At 40.1% G+C, this 17,436-nt stretch overlaps 1 protein-coding gene across 3 annotated transcripts in view; it reads left to right on the top strand.

Moving 5' to 3' along the window:
• Window positions 1–17,436, top strand: part of MTUS2 (microtubule associated scaffold protein 2) — a 265,540-nt gene that overhangs the window by 86,006 nt on the left and 162,098 nt on the right. The window lies entirely within an intron of this gene.

Below are 17,436 nucleotides of genomic sequence, written 5' to 3'. Positions count from 1 at the left end.
CCTCCATGTTAGATCTTTGGAGTGGCTGGCAGCATAACTTTGGTCCATGAAGGTTAATATTCTCCCAAACATTTCCTTAGAATATCTCCAGTGTTTGAACGCTCAAAGATACAGTTACAATTATCCATCCTCCTTTGGGGGATAATAATTTTTGGAAGGATAAAGATGGATTGATGAGCCATTTCAAGCCAGCTGTCCCCACTGCCCAGGAACATTTCTAACCATGTGTATTTTTAGTCTAGGTGTTGGCTGAAGTGCTATCATACCCCTTTCTTTCCTTTTTCTTTTTGTTAAACCTTTAATATCCTTTTTGATTTGAAGTATGTAATTTCACCAAGAGAGCTGTGCTATGAGAACATAAATGATGGTATTTTATGAAAAAAGTGAGGTGTCAAAGGGGCATTTTTGTTGTTTGGAAAAATTCTTGCCAGTGTAACTCATACAACAATAGAGCTAAACCAAAGGGGTGGAAAACATTTGCACAAATAGCAGTAATTGCAATTGAAAGGTATAATTGTTGTATCTTCATCTGACATGATGAATTTGAAATACCATTCATTATAAAAAAAATTAAAGGGGACATTCTGTGTAAACAAAGTTACATGGTTCACATAGGATAATTTTCACTGATAATCTCTTTTTATATGCAAAACCTGATACAAAGAGACTCCTTTTCGTGATAAGAGCTGCTCTATAGAAGAACTCACATGTGCTTCCCACAGTGTAGTCTTTCAGCTAAAGCCAGGACAGTTTATATCTGTTTATTGTTAATAAATGTAGGTATTTTATTCCCAAAGTTCCTCTTAAGAAATTTCACTTAGTATAAATTCATCTGTCACTGGAAATTATTGTCGTGCTTGATTTGGGTGCATGTTTATCTGCAGATCTTTACTGAACTACTCATTAAATTCTCTTCATTACACAGGGTTTGAAAAAGACAAATTTGAACTTCATGTGAGTCCTGCCTTACCCAGGGCTTTTAGCTGCTGTGTTTACATCAAGGCTGCTCACACATGGCTTCTTCCACTGTCCTCACTGCAATCATTAAGTAAGAGCAAGACAAAATCAGGTAATTCCCAAGTGTTCTCTGATCACTGAGGTGTTGACCCATTCCCAAGTAGCAATATACAAGTATGTGAGTGTAATAGCTTAGAATTTAAAATCTCTTGATGCAATTATGATGCAGGACTTCTGCTAGTGGCCTTTGCTAATCTGGTGGTATTTTTATTCTAACATGCAATTTACCAAATGTTTTTTGGATTTATTTATATTTGATAGGGAATTAGGAGGGAGGAATGCAGGGTCACTTTAGCTTGTGGGATTTTTTGCATTCTCTAAACAACTGGGGATGAAACACTGGTAACATGTCTCTGAGTAACAGAGATAAGAGGTACAAACAATCATTTCTTAATTACTTGGATGATGAACCTTTGTTAAGATGCTCAGCTTCCAAATCCTGAACAGATTTAAGACTGGGAAGAAATTAGCAAAGACAAGAGACCTTATCATTTTTTTGCTGTATCAGGGGGCATCACTGCTGGCCTGGACCATTGTTGGTGCAAGTAGCACATCAGCTCCCCGCTGTGCATGGGTCTCAGGCCTTCTTATACCTTCATCTTGCATGTCTGTGCCTGGCTTCTCAGGCACTGAAATCCTTTAATTTATTCAGATTTTTGGTGTCAACACACAATGCCTTTGAATACCCAAGATTCAACTGCATGATCAAATACTATGGTCTCTATGATCTAATATTCCCTTCATCCTAAAAATCAATTCGCAGAATCAAAAATCAAAATCAATAATGCCCTAACACACGTAACTTGTCAATTCTGAAATCTGTTGCTGGTCATTGTTTTTGTGAGCCTTGTGTTTTAGCAAAAAATGTCCTTGCTGAATCATGTAACTTTAAAGAACATCCTAAAAATGTGAGTATTTGCAGGAAGACCAAAGTGCAGAAAAATTTTGATTGCATTTCAGTGCAGTTGCATGTCTTTGCTTTCATGTCTGTGATAGGAGCACAGACTTCAGATCACATAGCAGAAATTGGATCAGAGACCATCTGACTCCTTATGCTCTCACACCACTAGTTTTTTTTGCCTACTCCTGCAACATATGAAACTGGCTGGCATTTTTCAGTTAATAAAGAGGATAGATATTGTAGAGACTTTGTTATCTTATTGATGCTTTGCACTTTCCCCAAGGATATGATAAAAGCATTTTCTGCATGCTTGTAGTTTGAACAGAACATTAGATGTCAAGACTATGGGAGAGGAAGGAGAGAAGATGAAAGTTGAAACATGATTAGGTATACATGTATTACAGAGGAAGTAATTAAAGTCTTGGGTAGGTTTTGCATGGATTTAAGATCTGCAGAAGTGTCCCCACATCTTGTAGCATCCTGTGTTTACATTATGGCAATGCCCACTGCTGTTGTACAGGGAAGAGTCTGTCACTGTTTATTTTTCCAAAAACTCTCCTGTCTTAAAACAACCCTTCTGTAAGTTATTTCTTTTCATTCATTAAGAAAAAAAAATCTGCATCTGGGCTGAAATTTACCATCTAGTGTGTCGTTCCTGAAAATGTATTTTAATTATTTAAACTTTATGCACAAACAAGGGAAGAAAACCTTTCACATGGCTGTTCCCTACATCTAAAATTACCTGGTGTATAGTGATTCAGATGCTAAAGCTCCTACGTAAGCAGTCCCTTTTTAAAATGCAGCCTATAGTTAGTGTAAGATGCAGCTTTTGAGTGCAAAAAAAAGCAAAGGGGGACAAAGGTATGTGAGAATGGCAGCGTAGCTAATGTTTGTGTGCACCCACTTCTGTCAGCAGGCTTTCCAAGATTTTTCAGTAAGATGTCAGCTGCATATATGTTGCTTGTATTGATTGAATTATGGGGAAATATCTCCACAACAGCTGTTCTATGATGGCTTATCAACTGTATATGTGTTTGTGTAATAGGCCACAAATTCCACCTTCTAATAAGTTGTTGAATGTGTATTTGCAGTACAGATTTAATGTCTCTGCAGATCAGATAACGCTACAGAAAGTTTGCCAAATGATACTAGCATGTAGTTTTTGGCAACAGCTTTCCTTCCTTGAAAGAATAAAAAGCCCAAAGCACTGAACACAGAGAAGCTATCTATAAATAGGTCTTCATTATGTTTTCTAAAGCCCAGCAATGGTACATTAGCTGATTGGGTCTTTTGTGAGATGGCTTAATATAATGCCACCACGGTATTTAGACACTTTGCCAAGTAAAAGAAGACAAACCACACAATTATTAGAAAGGCACTCTTGCAGTTTTTGTATTGTATTTACTGCCATCATTGTCAGTTAACCCATGGAAACTTTCTTGAAAGTTAATTTACTTTCAGAAGAGTGGAATACCCAAGAGGCACCCTGCTTCTTTTCTGTTACTCCTGGCAAGGGGATATTTTCATTCCTCCGTTGTGCTTTTGGATATTTGTATTCCCTTATTGCCTTGTGTAAGTTACTGTAAGTAAACAATGAGACTGAATGAGCAAGCTCCATATATAATCCATTTTGTAGCATGAGGGCAATAGTTTCAAGATGTTTATTTTTCAGTACTCTCTTTTAATCACTTTTTAATGATTATAGCAATAGGCTTGATCCTGTGCCATTCGAGGCAGAAAAAATGCCCCTAGTAAAGCTCATGGTGCAGGACTGAGTCACAGCAGGAGAAATGTTCATTTCACTTTAATTTTCCTTTCCTCATGTTCTTCCTATTACCACCAATAGTGTTACTTTAGGAGTATTGTATGTTAGACAGACCAGCTTAACTGCTATTTCTTTTTCAGATCCAACCCTCTAAGCAATTACATCAAAGGTATTAGAGTGGTTATCTGACATAGTGCATATTAGTCCAGTGAAGACAAACCAGGTGTGATTTAACAGCCTTTATCACTCCCTTTGTGTAAGCATTCCAAGAAGATCCCTAGTGCTCTGTCTAGGGATCATGCTACTATCTGTGCTTTGGCCAGAGGCAGATCAGCTCTAAGAGATCCCATACTGAGAAATACTCCCCGACATGGCATATGATTGGATTTATATCCACAAATCATCATAGACTCATACATTTGTTAACTGTATAGAAGCATCCTGTAATATTGAACAAAAACACTTCATTTTGAGACTGACAATATTAAGGTCTCTTTATAGATCTTGTTAAGAATGTGCCAGTATGCTAAAACATTTGGTGTCAAGACATCCTGACTGCAAAAGTGGGAGCTTCTGATGCTAGATCATTCTTATTCCATCTCCATACCCTCCAAATGAATGTACGAATGCATTACAAACTTACTGATTCATTGCCCCATCACTTTTTCTACGTCCAGAATCCTGCAAGTGTTTCTTGTACAAACTACCAGAGCTCTTCTCTAGCCAGATGTTTCCAGAGATTAATTATTTTTATCTGGAAGCTCTCGAAGAGGCAGCATAGAAGTGTGAACGGTCATCTTTCCTCATGCTGTACAGAAGTGAGAGTTATTGTACTCACAGTGCAAACACTGTGGCATATCCATAATTTTACTGCTCTGAGTCATCCCCTTGACATCTGTAAGATGACTTAAGATAGTAAAATTCAGCATTATGGAAGCATTTGCTGGACAGGAGTTTATAGTTCCCATAGTCATTATTTATCCATGTTGCATATATTAGTTTCTTTTATTGCTTTTTCCCAAAGTTTCACACATAAGTTACTGAAGAAGATTGGGAGGGAGGTCACATTATCCATTCCTCTTCTTCAAGGCAAGATAATCTAGAATTGCATAATTTCTACGGTTTGTCTAAAATGTTCTTAAAAACATCTAATAATAGTTCCATGTCTCCTTATGAAATTTAAGTACAATGTTTGATGAACCTTACTGGCATGCAGAGGTTAATTATGGGATACTGCTTTCCTACTAAGCATTTATCTTGTGTTTTTCTTGATGACCTGCAATTTCTTACTGAAACATTGACATGCTCAGAGCTGTACATGACATGCGGATCTCTGCAGTTTCAAGGAAAAGCAATCTTTTAGTTTTCCCATTAGTGCAACATTTCTGCTTCTGAGGGTTGTATTGTGATCTGCCTAACACTCTAAAATACTTTTATGTATATTAAAAGTACTCAGAATGAATTTGAAAATACAGTAGTTAGTCCAAATACATTCCTTCTGTAGTTCTTTGAGAGCATGTAGGTAAATTGTTGTCTGCTGTTTCCCAGGGCTGTCTTCTTTTGTAACTGTTTCCAAACATCTACAGTATCTTTTCAGTTAAGGACACAATGAGGGAATATTGCTGACTACTTGGCTGCTGGTGCACTGTGGATTATGAGGTTGAAGGAAGCCAAGAGTAGACATTTTATTTAGAAAAATTTTTCTGGGGTGCTGAAGGAACTAAGAAAGAACAAAAATGGCAACTTTGGATTACTGAGACTTCTTTACTTTGGGAGAATGAAAGGCACAGTCCCACAGACTTCCTGAAGGTAGATGGTGCTATATTGGCGTCATAGGTAAGTTCTCTGCTTTGAAGAGCAGTCCTTTATTTTTAATGTTCCCCATATAAGTGAAGGGGGTAAGGGCAGGTGGGTGTTATGACTGCCCTGCTGCAGCTCAGACCAAAGCCTGGCAGTGTCCAGCTGTGCATTCTTGCAGCATTACTCATTAGTCATCCTTACATATTTATTCAGCTTAAGGTACACATTTTGCAAGTGGTAGAGTTGGTTGTAGTACAATTTTTTCTCCTTCTTACAGATTGAAATGATCTGCCTTATTTCTTCAATTCTTTTTGATTTTCTGCTTATTTTCCTGATAGAAAAGACCTCTGTTTCAGTAACGTGTGTAATTACCCTTAGAGCATGGAATTTGTTACTCTGTTAGGATGTAGGGTTTAATTGAAGCAATGTGCTGCTGATTCAGGCAGAATAAAAGAAGTTTTAACATAATTTTGTGTGCTGGTTTTGGCTTGAATATTTTTCTTTACAGCAGCTAATGTGGTACTGTGTTTCGAATTTGTGCTGGAAACAGTGTTCATAATTCAGGGATGTTTTCTTTATTGCTGAGCAGCACTTGCACAGAGTCAAGGCCATTTCTTGCTCTCACACCATCGTGCCAGTAACTAGCCTAAAACTTTTAGTTGCTCCACCAAAGTGAATTTGAGCAGTTGAGTCTATTCTTGTCTGTATGTCTGTATGGGAGAACGATTAATTTAACATAATGAAGAAAATAGGCACTATAATTTTCTGGCAGTAATAATTCACTGACAAAAATGTCACAAATGTCAAACAGAGGGAATTTCTTGTCCTGTTTCTCTGACACTTTTGAGTGAAAAAGGATCTCAATTGTAGCACTCACATACCAGGTTCAGCAGAAGAAGGTATTTAGAGTAAAGAGCCATTTTTAGCTTCAGATTTTTCCCCACAGGAGTTAGCAGAATCCTGGGACAGCTATTTACACTGTTTAGTGTTTGGATATATGAAACTTGTGTTTTGAGTGATCTTCTGAGTTTTAGCAAATGCACTCCCTAACAAAGTAGCACTGACTTACCTGCACTAAGTAGATTATTATAGGGGTCACATTCATTTTGTCTCCTTACTTTATGTTGTCTAACCATGGCCACACTATGAAATGCCTTGGTCAGGAGAGATAGAGCCAACCTAAAACTCAATAGATTTAATAATAAATATTGTGGCATGAAAAAGGGTTGTATTCTCCTGTTGGCTGAGAACTTGTGCATGCCAGCTTCACCTAAGCTACTGTAACTCACTGGTAAATGTTAGGTACCCTGTCTCTGCCACATCCTTGGTGGCTCCAGCATTATTGCTTCTTCTAACCCAAAACTGAGCTTTTAACTGCAAAGTGGCTTTACACTACAGGTGATTCTTCTCCATTTCTGGAGTGCTGAGAAAATAATGGCTGCTACATTTTCTGGGTACTGTTTTTGGGCAAAATTCACTTTATTGCAGATAAAAATACTAATTTCAGGCTGCACTGTGTCTTGTTCAGAGACATTTCCAGCAGTGTGTCCTTGCCAAAGGAATTTCTCTCTCCCTTTGAAGTTGCTGCTGTCAGAACCATGGAAAAAATTCATTAAAAATAATGGACTTCTGTCTGACTTCACCTACTCCAAGCCATGCTCACAACTGGACCAATTTTAGGTCAGGATGCTCAGAACCCTTTTGAGCCTCCAAGGATGAAGACTGTATAACCTCTCGGGGTGATCTATGCCAGTGTCATTATAACCTCTGTCATTATAACATTTTTTCCCTCTTACATTCCTTACATTCCTCTTATGTTCCTTATTGCAGCCTGATTTTCTTTTTGCTTCTTTTTCTTTGGCTGAACACCTAGGAGGTGAGTCAGGCTCTGCCTTCTCTATTATTCCCCTTTCTAGGCAGTTGAGAAGAAGAAGCTATTAGGTCAGTCCCATGCTCCAATCTTTCAGGCTAACACAACCCCGACCCTTTGGCCCTATATTCATGCTTTTTATGCCCCAGATCTGTAACCCTCTTGGTAGCCCTTCTGTGGATTCTCTTCAGCCTCAGCAGCCTGAGGCCCCACACGTGGACAGGGTGCTCCAGGTGCCTCGTGCATGCCAAGCAGAGGGCAGGGTCACTCCCTTCACCTGCTGGCCCCTCTCTGGCTAAAGCAGGCCAGCACAGGGTTAACCTTTGCTGCTGCAAGGACACACTGCTGACTCACGTTCAGCTTGTCCTCCACCAGCACTCATCCCCCAACCAGCTCCACCAGCAAAGCTGGAAAGTCTTGAGCAGTTCCTTGGGAGACCACATCCTTCTTCCTTCAGTTTGCAGATGCAGTCAAACTGGAGGAAGGAGGAAGGGAATTTGAAGGTGCTTCCTTTACAGCACCCCATTTTTTTTTAACCTGTTTTCAGTGTTTTGCCTTGAAAGCCCAGCTCTTTGGCACATGCTTCAAAGCCTGAACCTCTTCCCAACTGCACAAGGAGGGAGGGAAAACAAGTGTATGGTTGGGGTAAGTGCAGAGTGGGATTACTGCAAGCTGAAACATTGAACTCAAAACATCCCTTTCTCTTTGGGCTGAGGAGGTGGGGCCTTGCTGGTTTTCAGCTGATCTGTATCTGATAGGTACAGGAGATGCCTGGGGTACAACTTTGGGTGCTAATTAACAGCATTAAAAAAAAAACATAAGCAAAAAGCTATTAAATCCTGTAATTTTATTGTATACAAATTTGATGTTGAAAAATACAATAGAGAAAACAATCTCTAAGTACACAGGCATTTCTGATTGGAATGCATAGCGATAGAGTGCTGTAGCTGAATCTAATTTCTGTTAATTTATGAAAATGGGGGTGCAATCTTTTGGCAGACAATTTGTTCTAAGTGTTTTTGAGCAACATACACAAAATTTTTTAAGTGGAGCAAATTCAATTGTTTACAGAGCAGTGCTGGCTGTGGAGTGCTTGTAGTACACTTTCAGGATCAGTAGCAGCAGGCAGATAAATGCATTAATTGTGCTTCACCTTTCTGAATATTAAGATTTTGCATTCTGCCTTCTGTGCTCTTAGGTGAGAACTCCCCTGCCAGTTCTCCTTGCTGAGCCCTTGGCCTCCACAGACATGTGGTGCAGGTGGGCATCTGAAATTCCAGCTTCTCACTCAGAGTGGCCTGAGTGGAATAATTGTGTATGTTCCTCCTACCTTACTAATGGAATGAAGTAGGTTTCCAGGTGTTGGAATTATACCTGGAAATCTACTTCATATACTTTACTGAGCCTGATAGCAAAGTAAAAGTGTGAATAAAACCACACTGAGATTGATGCCCTTCAGTTGGTTGTAGTAACTGTTGTAACCAAGCTCCTCTGGTGCAGAGCCCAGTCTGGATTTTAACACAGTTTTCATCCTGACACTGCTTTTTAAAACAAAGTAACAGTGTTTTTTTCTTCCCTTAGATCTGTAGTCACAAGTCATAATTTGTTCTACATTTTGGAAATGTAGATTTCCAAATCTCCAATGTTTGATCTGTATTTTGGAAATACAGTGGCATTTTGGAAATATGGGTCAAATTATCGAAAATGTTTTTTACTGAGGTTAAAGGAAATGAGCAGAATTTCTGATAATGCTTCACATTTGTTTCAGTTTTTGCTGATGGATTGCAGTAATGTTAAGAAATTTTGACTGCAGTAGCATTTCTGAAATTTGACAGCATTACAGAGCTGGTTGTGGTTCAAACTGAAATGTGCAAACCTAGCAATCTGAAATTTGTGTTCTAAATTCATATTTAGGTATTCAGTTGAGAACTGACACATTTACCTGCTGTTGAATTCAGTAGAATTCAAGAAATTATGTGGAAAGACAGTTTAGCCTTGGCTACACTTGAAGTTAAAACTGAGTTCAGTATCAGCTGTAACTGCTTTATCAGCAGTGGGTAAATTTGCTGGAGTAGACAAAGTTTCTGAGTTTCTGGGTTTTTTGCTCAATAGGAAGCAAATTTATGAACTTTTTTTTCATGTTTGAGTGTTACAACTAAATCTATTTATTTCTGTCTCCCAGATGTTTTTTGGAAGCCAGGAAAGATTTAGCAGTCTTAGCAAAAAAAAACAATGATCATTTTGGAAACATTTCACAATCCCCTTTCTGTGTCAAGATTTTGTGCTGCACAGAAATAAATTAAGCAGTGTTTTGGGGCCCCACGCATCCACTGTCCAGCTGTTGCAGATTTTATGATGAACTGCAGTTCATGTTTTTGGATAGAGAGGGACATAGTAAGTTTCTGGCTGGGCTCTGTGAGGTGAAGGCACCAGGAAGGATAGGCAGAATCCCTTTGCTGCTCCCTGTGTTCTGAAAGAGAGCAGTAGGAGCTGATGGTGCCTCTCTCACCTTCACTGCAATCTCCTGTTTCCATCAGTGGCACCGTGCCCGGGAGTGCTCAGGGGTGCAGTGGGGCACGTGTGGTGCCCTGCTGCCATCTGGGCAAAAGAAAGAGTGCAGAGGGCTGTCCCCATGCCTCCTGTTTGGGGCTGACCCCTGGGTAATGTCTCAGCATGTAACAGATGGGCTGCGCTGTGGCAGCACGGACTTGATTTGATACATAATTTTTCTTACGCTTGTTTGCACTTGTTTGGGAGGAATCAGTTTTTGCCTTGACTGTAGTTTTTGTCCAAGAGAACTTCTTTACTGCTTTCCTTCTTGCCATTTTCATTTGCTTTATGGTGCCTTGGGGTGATAAGGGATAATTTTCTCTCCTTTGGGCTTTTGATTTGAGCTTTTCTTGTGCTGCCTGTGTTTTGCTCATGGCTGTGGCAATAAAGATCCAATGGCTTGGGCTGAGGTCTTGCCTTGCTTGATTTACCAGCTCATACTACTTAAAAAGCCAGGATGCCCTTCTCTGATACTGTCTTCACAGTGGCTTTCCCTGAGTTCTGCTGCTTGTTTTTCTTTCCTCAAATTGAACAGCATTGTGCCCCAGAAAGTTTGAGCTGTTCCTAAACCTTTAGCCAGGTGTGCTTGGAATTAAATTTAATTTGGAATTAAAATAAAATCAGATATTTTTTCAAAGGTTAGTTGCTGTGATTATCAATCAGCCTCCCAGTTGCCATTGCTAAGATAGAGACTTCTGCCTTTTGGGGGATAACTAATTAATAGGATTTCTTATATCAGAGTATGTTGTCTTATCCAACAGCGAATATATGAAAGCAAGTAGAAATGTAAAAATAAAGAAGTCTTGAAAAAAAACTATTCAGGCTTATGCCTGGTGGAGACTTGATTGATGTTAATAGTGAAAATAATCTGTCAGTTTTGATAATGAACATCTTTAATCCCAAAATCTTGTACTCCTTTGAAATAGCCATCAGCAGGATACTTTCCATATAATGTACTTTGGGAATTCGGCCCTCGCAGGTGATAAATTATTAGAGTATTATATTACAAAATACAGTTTTGACAACCCCCCCCCACCAAACTCATACATTTACCATTTTCTTAAGAAAATAAAATTATATATATTATTTGGGAAGGTTTTTGATGAGTTTTCATTGAAGACATACTGAACCCCACACACTAACTGGAGACAAACTACAAAGCTGTACAAAAATGTCTGCTCATGCATTGCCATTGCCACTGCCATGGCAGGAAAAATTGTGGGTGTGTTCCCCAGGGAGACCATGAAAACGCAGGTTTCTTTAGCCAAGAGCACGTGGTTGTGGTTGTTTCCATCCTCAGTAGGCCCTGTGAGATTAACCACGGCAGTGCTGAAGAGGGGTGTTCAGCCAGAGGAGAAGCAGTGCATTCCCTTTGCTCCATCTGCTGTGTTGTTGTCCTCCAGCTGCCATACACAGACAGTTGAGGATGCATGGAAGTGCTTCTAACAGGGAACATCTCCTTCGGGTTTTTTTCAGTGTATTCAGAAAGGAAAGTTGCACTTGCAAGCCAATTACACATCATGGCATTGCCAGCTGCTGCAGTGATTTCCAGGGCTGGAGTCTCATGCTGGCAGCTTATTTTTCAGTCCCGTTGTTTCATGTGCTGCCACCTCCCCTCCTTTGGGAAGTGCAGTAATCCGTGGCTCTCTCTGGGCTTTGTATGGGTCCAATCTGGCCAGCTTGAACCCAAGCCCACATGGACTTGCATAGACGAAAAGATAAAAGACACAGAAGCGCTCTTCCCCACGTGGGAGCGAGTATCCTGTTTATTGGCTTGAGGCAGAGCATGGCTGACCACAGCCACCACCCAGGCAGGAAAGAGGGCGTGGTGCCCTTGCAGGGCATTTTATACCCAAGGAAGGGGGCGGGGAAAGAGGACCGTGGCCAATGGGATGCCACTGGGGAGGGGTGAGGGGAGGGGCCACCTGTGGGATGGACCACCAGGGGATACAGAAACGGGGGGAGGGGTATCTGAGGGAGAAACCATGTGAAAGGGAGGGGGAATACACCATCCATGGGACCTGACATACCCAGTAAAATTTTCCCATCACCAGTGCAAAGACAACAAAATAAACTATTTAGTGCGATACAACAGGGAAGGTGAAGGGACAACCTTGCTTTAGCACCTTTACCTTTGGCTGTGCTTTCAGTAGGCTTGCATGTGGTGGTGATTTCCAGCAAACTGGAAGTGATGCTGCTTCCAAGGGATCTCTCAGGTGTGTTGTATAAGGAAATTGTTTTACTGAAGGCTTGATCCAAAAATCTCTCTGGAAATACAGGGAAGAGGGCCAAAAAGAAATGGCTCATCCCAAGTCTAGTGAAAGCAAGAACCAGGAGTTCTCCGCTGGGCTTGTTGTCGCCCTGTTACTTAAGAAAATAAGAATACTGATTTGGGTAGGGGAAGTAACCTTTCTGTGTTACCTGATTTGCCGTGTGAAAAATCTTGGCAAGATGAAGTAAATTCGAAATATTATTTGGAACTGAAAATGAAAATGTTTGATTTAGAAAATTTTGAAACTAAATATGGCAAATGTTTGAAGTCTATTTTGCTCATAATAATTTTTATAAAATTTGATAGACCAGCATAAATTGGTTAGATGGACCATTGATCAATTGATTTGGTTTGATAGACTAGCATAAATTTATTAATTATTTTGATAGAATGAAGTCTGTTTTATTATTGAATAAAAAGTAAAGTATAACAGAAAAAATTGCCTTGGCCTATGAAACCATAAGTTATTCTATCTTCAGTTTTTATAATTATACTTATAAAGGTATAAAATATGCAATCATGTAAATAATGAAATAATTAAAAATTATTGACTATAGAGACATTAGAAACACTAAAAGACCGAAATTCTGGAAATGCTACAGAGCTGCACTCTACAAAAGCTTTTAATATCTTCAAATATTTTCAGTTTTACTTTTGAATCAGAACTGCCTTCCTGCCACTTTCTAGTGTGTAAAAATTTAACATTTGCTCTATCATCTCTTCTCTGCCTATGTTCTCATTGCTTGTCAGGCAGAAAGCTGTCTCTCTGAAGTACTGTCCTCTTCATGACAGACAGCAACATTTCCACAGGATCTGCCAAAGATGAGATTATGCTGTAATTTCCTCAAACAGCTGTGTCTGCTTTGTTATGAATAGAAGCTGTCGGGGACTGTATCCAAATCTTTAGTTCTCACCCTTCTAAATCACATTAACAGAATTATCACATGCCTGGATGAGCACTTTTCTACCACTTTTAATTAATTCCAATTGTATGTTACCCACTCCAAAAGGTTTATTGGCTCTTTTTTTTTAATATCCTGCTATCAGCTTTCAGCTTCTGTCACCATCAGAAATAGTTCTTCATGAAGATTTGGGCTTCCCAAGGAGATATTCTCACCTCCTTTCCATCCAGTGCTGTATTTGTTTCATCTGTGGGCTCAGCTCTTGGCAGCCTGCAGGGCTGGCATTGGATGTGGTGGTATCTTGTCTCCCAGAGAAGGCCTCAGTGAAGCTCTGCCTGGTTTGCCAGTCCTCCCCGGTGGCATTTCTTGGGACAACTGTGCATTTCAGGAGGCATCTGTTCCATTTTCTGTAGTAACTGTAAAAGCTGCATCTGTTTCCCACCTTATACGAATATATCCCTCATCTGCTTTCCTCCATCTCCCTGCATCACTGCACTGGTCACACAACAGCAGTGTCTTCCTCGTGGGCCCAGATTTCTTCCTGAGGGTCTTTCTCTGCAGGAGTTTATCTGTGGGTGTTGTAATGCATCCAAGACTCTCATCCTTTGGATGTGTGCTGCTTGTGCAGAGGGCAGCAGAGCTGGAGATTGTGCTCAGCCCTTGTCCAGGATGCTCCGGGAGTTTAAAAACTTAGAGCTCTTGATCATGATAGCCTCTCTGAGGGAAATGGATGGCGATTTCTCACTTTGTGCTTTGAACTGAGTTGTGATCAAGCAGTTGTAGCTGCCTTCTGTGAGGACAAACACCACATTAGGCCTCCAGACTGCTCCCTGAATCATTGCCAAGTGGGCTGGTGCACAGGTTCCCTCCATATATCATAATATCATAGAGTGGTTTGGGTTGAATGGGGCCTTAAAGATTTTCTAGTTCCAACTCCCTACCATGGGCCTTTCCACTGATCAGGTTGTTTGAAGCCCTGTCCAACCTGACCTTGCACACTTCCAAGGATGAAGCAACCACAGCTTCCCTGGGCAATCTATTCCAGTGCCTCACCACTCTCACAGTAAAGAATTTTTCCCTAATATCTGATCTAAATCTCTCTTCTTTTAGTTTAAAACTATTTCTCCTTGTCCTATGAATATCTGCTCTTGTAAAATGTCATTTTCCCTCCTTTTTATAAGCTTCCTTTAAGTACTAAAAGGCTGCAATGAGGTCTATCTGGAACCCTCTCTGCTCCAGGTGAACAACCTGCCTGTGTAATCCTGTTTCCTGGGCAGCACAACCCACTACCCCATTGGGTTGAGAGCTTTTGCCTTGCAGGAGTGGGCAGCTGATGGGGGATGCTGGCCCATGGCTGACCTTTCACAGGCTACTGGCTCTGCCCCAGCGATTTACAAATTCATTGTTTTCTGTTGTTTGGGGTTTTTTTGTTTTATTTTGTTTTATGGTAGTAGCAAGAGGAATCGGTTCAGTGGCAGATGGTTAATGAAGTGTTCAGGTGCTTCTCATACACATGGTACTGAAAGAGCAATCAGTCTAAGCCATGCACAGTGTTACCAGAACACCCAGATATTTTTGGTGTATCTTGCTGTAAATATTCTGGGTTTAGACTCTCAGTACTGGGATGGGTAAGCAGCTGTAACAGCCTGCATTAGGAAATGTTTATAGAGGAAGCAAAATTCTCAGCATGTTTCAGGTTTTATTTCTTTATTTCAATTTTTATTTGTACACGTTCTTTGATAATTCCTTTGCGTATCTCATAATTATTGCTGTTCTATTTTTGTGGCAAATTGAAAACAGAACAACCAATATTGTGGAGTTCTTCACAATTTTTCTTTTTTCAATTCCTATTGAGGATAACAATATTTCTACACTGCTTGTTTAACCAAAAAAACCACTGCTGTTACTATTCAGAAATGGGCTGCTGCATTCTTTTTCCAGCCAGTTTTATTTTACAAACTTGAGCTCTGCTGATGCAGTCTCTGCTGCATGTCCTGGGGCAAAAATCATCCAGCTCAGCTTCTCCTTCCTCCTAATGTCTCCAGAGGTTAGGGTGAGACCTGCTGGCCAAATGTGACTTGGAGTGTAGCGGAGGAACTGCAATATCAGATGGGAAGAAACTCTTGTAGACTTCTTTCCTAGATCATCATTAAACGGGCTTAGGTTTAAAATAGGATCTCATAAGAGATAGACATCTTAGAAGGAACCTGATATGGCTGGAGTTAAACAGAAGTATTTAATTGTGTTTCTGGCTCCTTGAACTTTTCTTCTCCCTGTGGGGTTCATAGCTAAACATAATCTGGTGGATATAATTTTGTTCCACTGTCTAGCATGTTCACATCACTTTGTAAAGGGTTTTTGTTTTGGTTTTTTTCCACAAATACAGTTATAGATCCTGCCAAGATGCGGTGACATGGAGAGCTATGACTTCATTTTCTACTCTCAGTGGTTCAGAGCGGATATTTTTACATTATACAGTATCAAGAAAATTTTATCCATATAAATCCTTACACATGTCAAGTTCAGTCTTGAAGATTGCAGACATGTTTCTTGTCCAGAGTCCCTAGTGATGTGCTGCTAAGTGATGTAGTGTTGTCTTTGTTGGGCTTGAGACTCCTCTTACTCCCTTCTCCTGTTCTGAGGAGGGCATCTGAAGTTAGGAGGTTCATGTCCCTCTCATCTCAGAGCATTCCTGTACAGCAGGAAGTGACTTCAGATGTGTGTATGTCAGCCAACATCAGTCAAGAGAGGTGAGTAATAAAACATAGAGGAAGAGCCAGCAGAACCCAGACACAGCTGAGTCTTTTCATCTCACTGACTACAAAGAGCATAGTGAAGTTGAGTCTGGACAGTGCCATTTAAAATAAACTATCTTGCAGAAAACTCAAGCCAAAACTTCTTAAATAGCATCTATTTACAGAAGAATTATCAAATCTAAGGTCCCAAATGTAACACAAAACCATGTATCTTACTTCCAAATGGGCCTATCACAATATGTAAATGTTCAACACATCGACTAAACCAAGCTTCAAAGTTTGTATTCCCTAATAGGAAAATACATTATATTTTTATTTTAATTTAGTAGGAGTCTTGTATGTTCTATAGCAGAACCTTGTATTATTTACTAGCTGTGTAGTTATTGTAATGGTAGTCATAAAACACATTACAAAGTTAACCAGACAATATTCTGAAAAAAAGAAAATATCATTGGGTAATTGTATGGGTGTTAATTGTAATGTAAGAATGTAATGGATTCTTCAAGTCTTTGACATCCCTAATCTGAGGCTGGATGTCACAAAAAGAGATGGAATTGGAATGCTGGGTGCATAGAGTTCATCCTTGTCAGCTTTAAGGGGTTAGTCTCAACTGGCAGCATCCTGAGGTTGAGCAGAGCCCTGTGTTTGAGGATGGCCGGGTCTTTCCTGACCTTCATGTTAATAAATTTGTACTAGCAACGTTAGCCCAAAGTGCTTGGTGTGGTCTCTGAGGCACACCAGCATGGTCTCTCTGCACACTGTGTGAGAAGATGCTTTCAGAGAACACAGGGACCCAGACTGGCGCCCAGATACTGTCGACAGAGCCCTGGACTGATTCTGCACTTCTGATTAGTGCCCCTGTGAGCCCCTGGCTAGAAACCTAGCACAGCTGGGAGTATCACAAGTGCTTTGAATTCCAGCTTCTGGGAAATGTGGAGCATGTTCCAGTTTCCAGTGTCCATGTTTCTTTATGATGAAGGGTATGAACACACAGGCTGCAAGAAATATCTCAGAGAGTGAATATAGGCATGAAATAGATAGAAATCTCACTTTCATCTTGTTGGAGGTGATAGAAGACAAAATCTGAGTTCCCAAAGCCAAACATTTGAGGGAGCCAAAAAGAGATGCATGTATTTGGATTGGTGTATAATCCTCTATATTTAAAAATACACACACTCATCTGTCTCAGAAAAATATAATTTTTCTTTGCAGGCCTCCAGCTGTAGCTTTTGCTTTCTTAGAATCTATAGATCTGGCTAAGAAATGTTGAAGGGGGTGGGGTGTTGGTGCAAGAATAGCAGTGATTTCTACAAGGCAAGGAGAGAAACCCATAAACAACTTCTGTGGACCTGGAATTTTATTATTGATGACTAATCTGTACAGTGATGCTTTAAATGCTTCAGTAGCCACTCTTGGTGTAATAATTGTTGAAGCAATATGCAAATGTTTAGACCCTCAAGACTGGATCCCACCCTCACCTGGCTATTTTTGTCTATTTCCAGTTGTGAACCTATGTGTCTTAAAAACAGTAACAACCACTCCTCTAACCAGGACAGTTTTTGCTGTGTAACTTCTCGAGTCAGAGATCTGTGCTGCACTAAGA

The sequence above is a fragment of the Camarhynchus parvulus genome, chromosome 1 (genome assembly GCF_901933205.1).
Source record: "Camarhynchus parvulus chromosome 1, STF_HiC, whole genome shotgun sequence".
NCBI classification, from domain to species: domain Eukaryota; kingdom Metazoa; phylum Chordata; class Aves; order Passeriformes; family Thraupidae; genus Camarhynchus; species Camarhynchus parvulus.
Note: the sequence above shows the minus strand (reverse complement) of the source record. Positions and strands in the feature narration are given on the sequence as shown.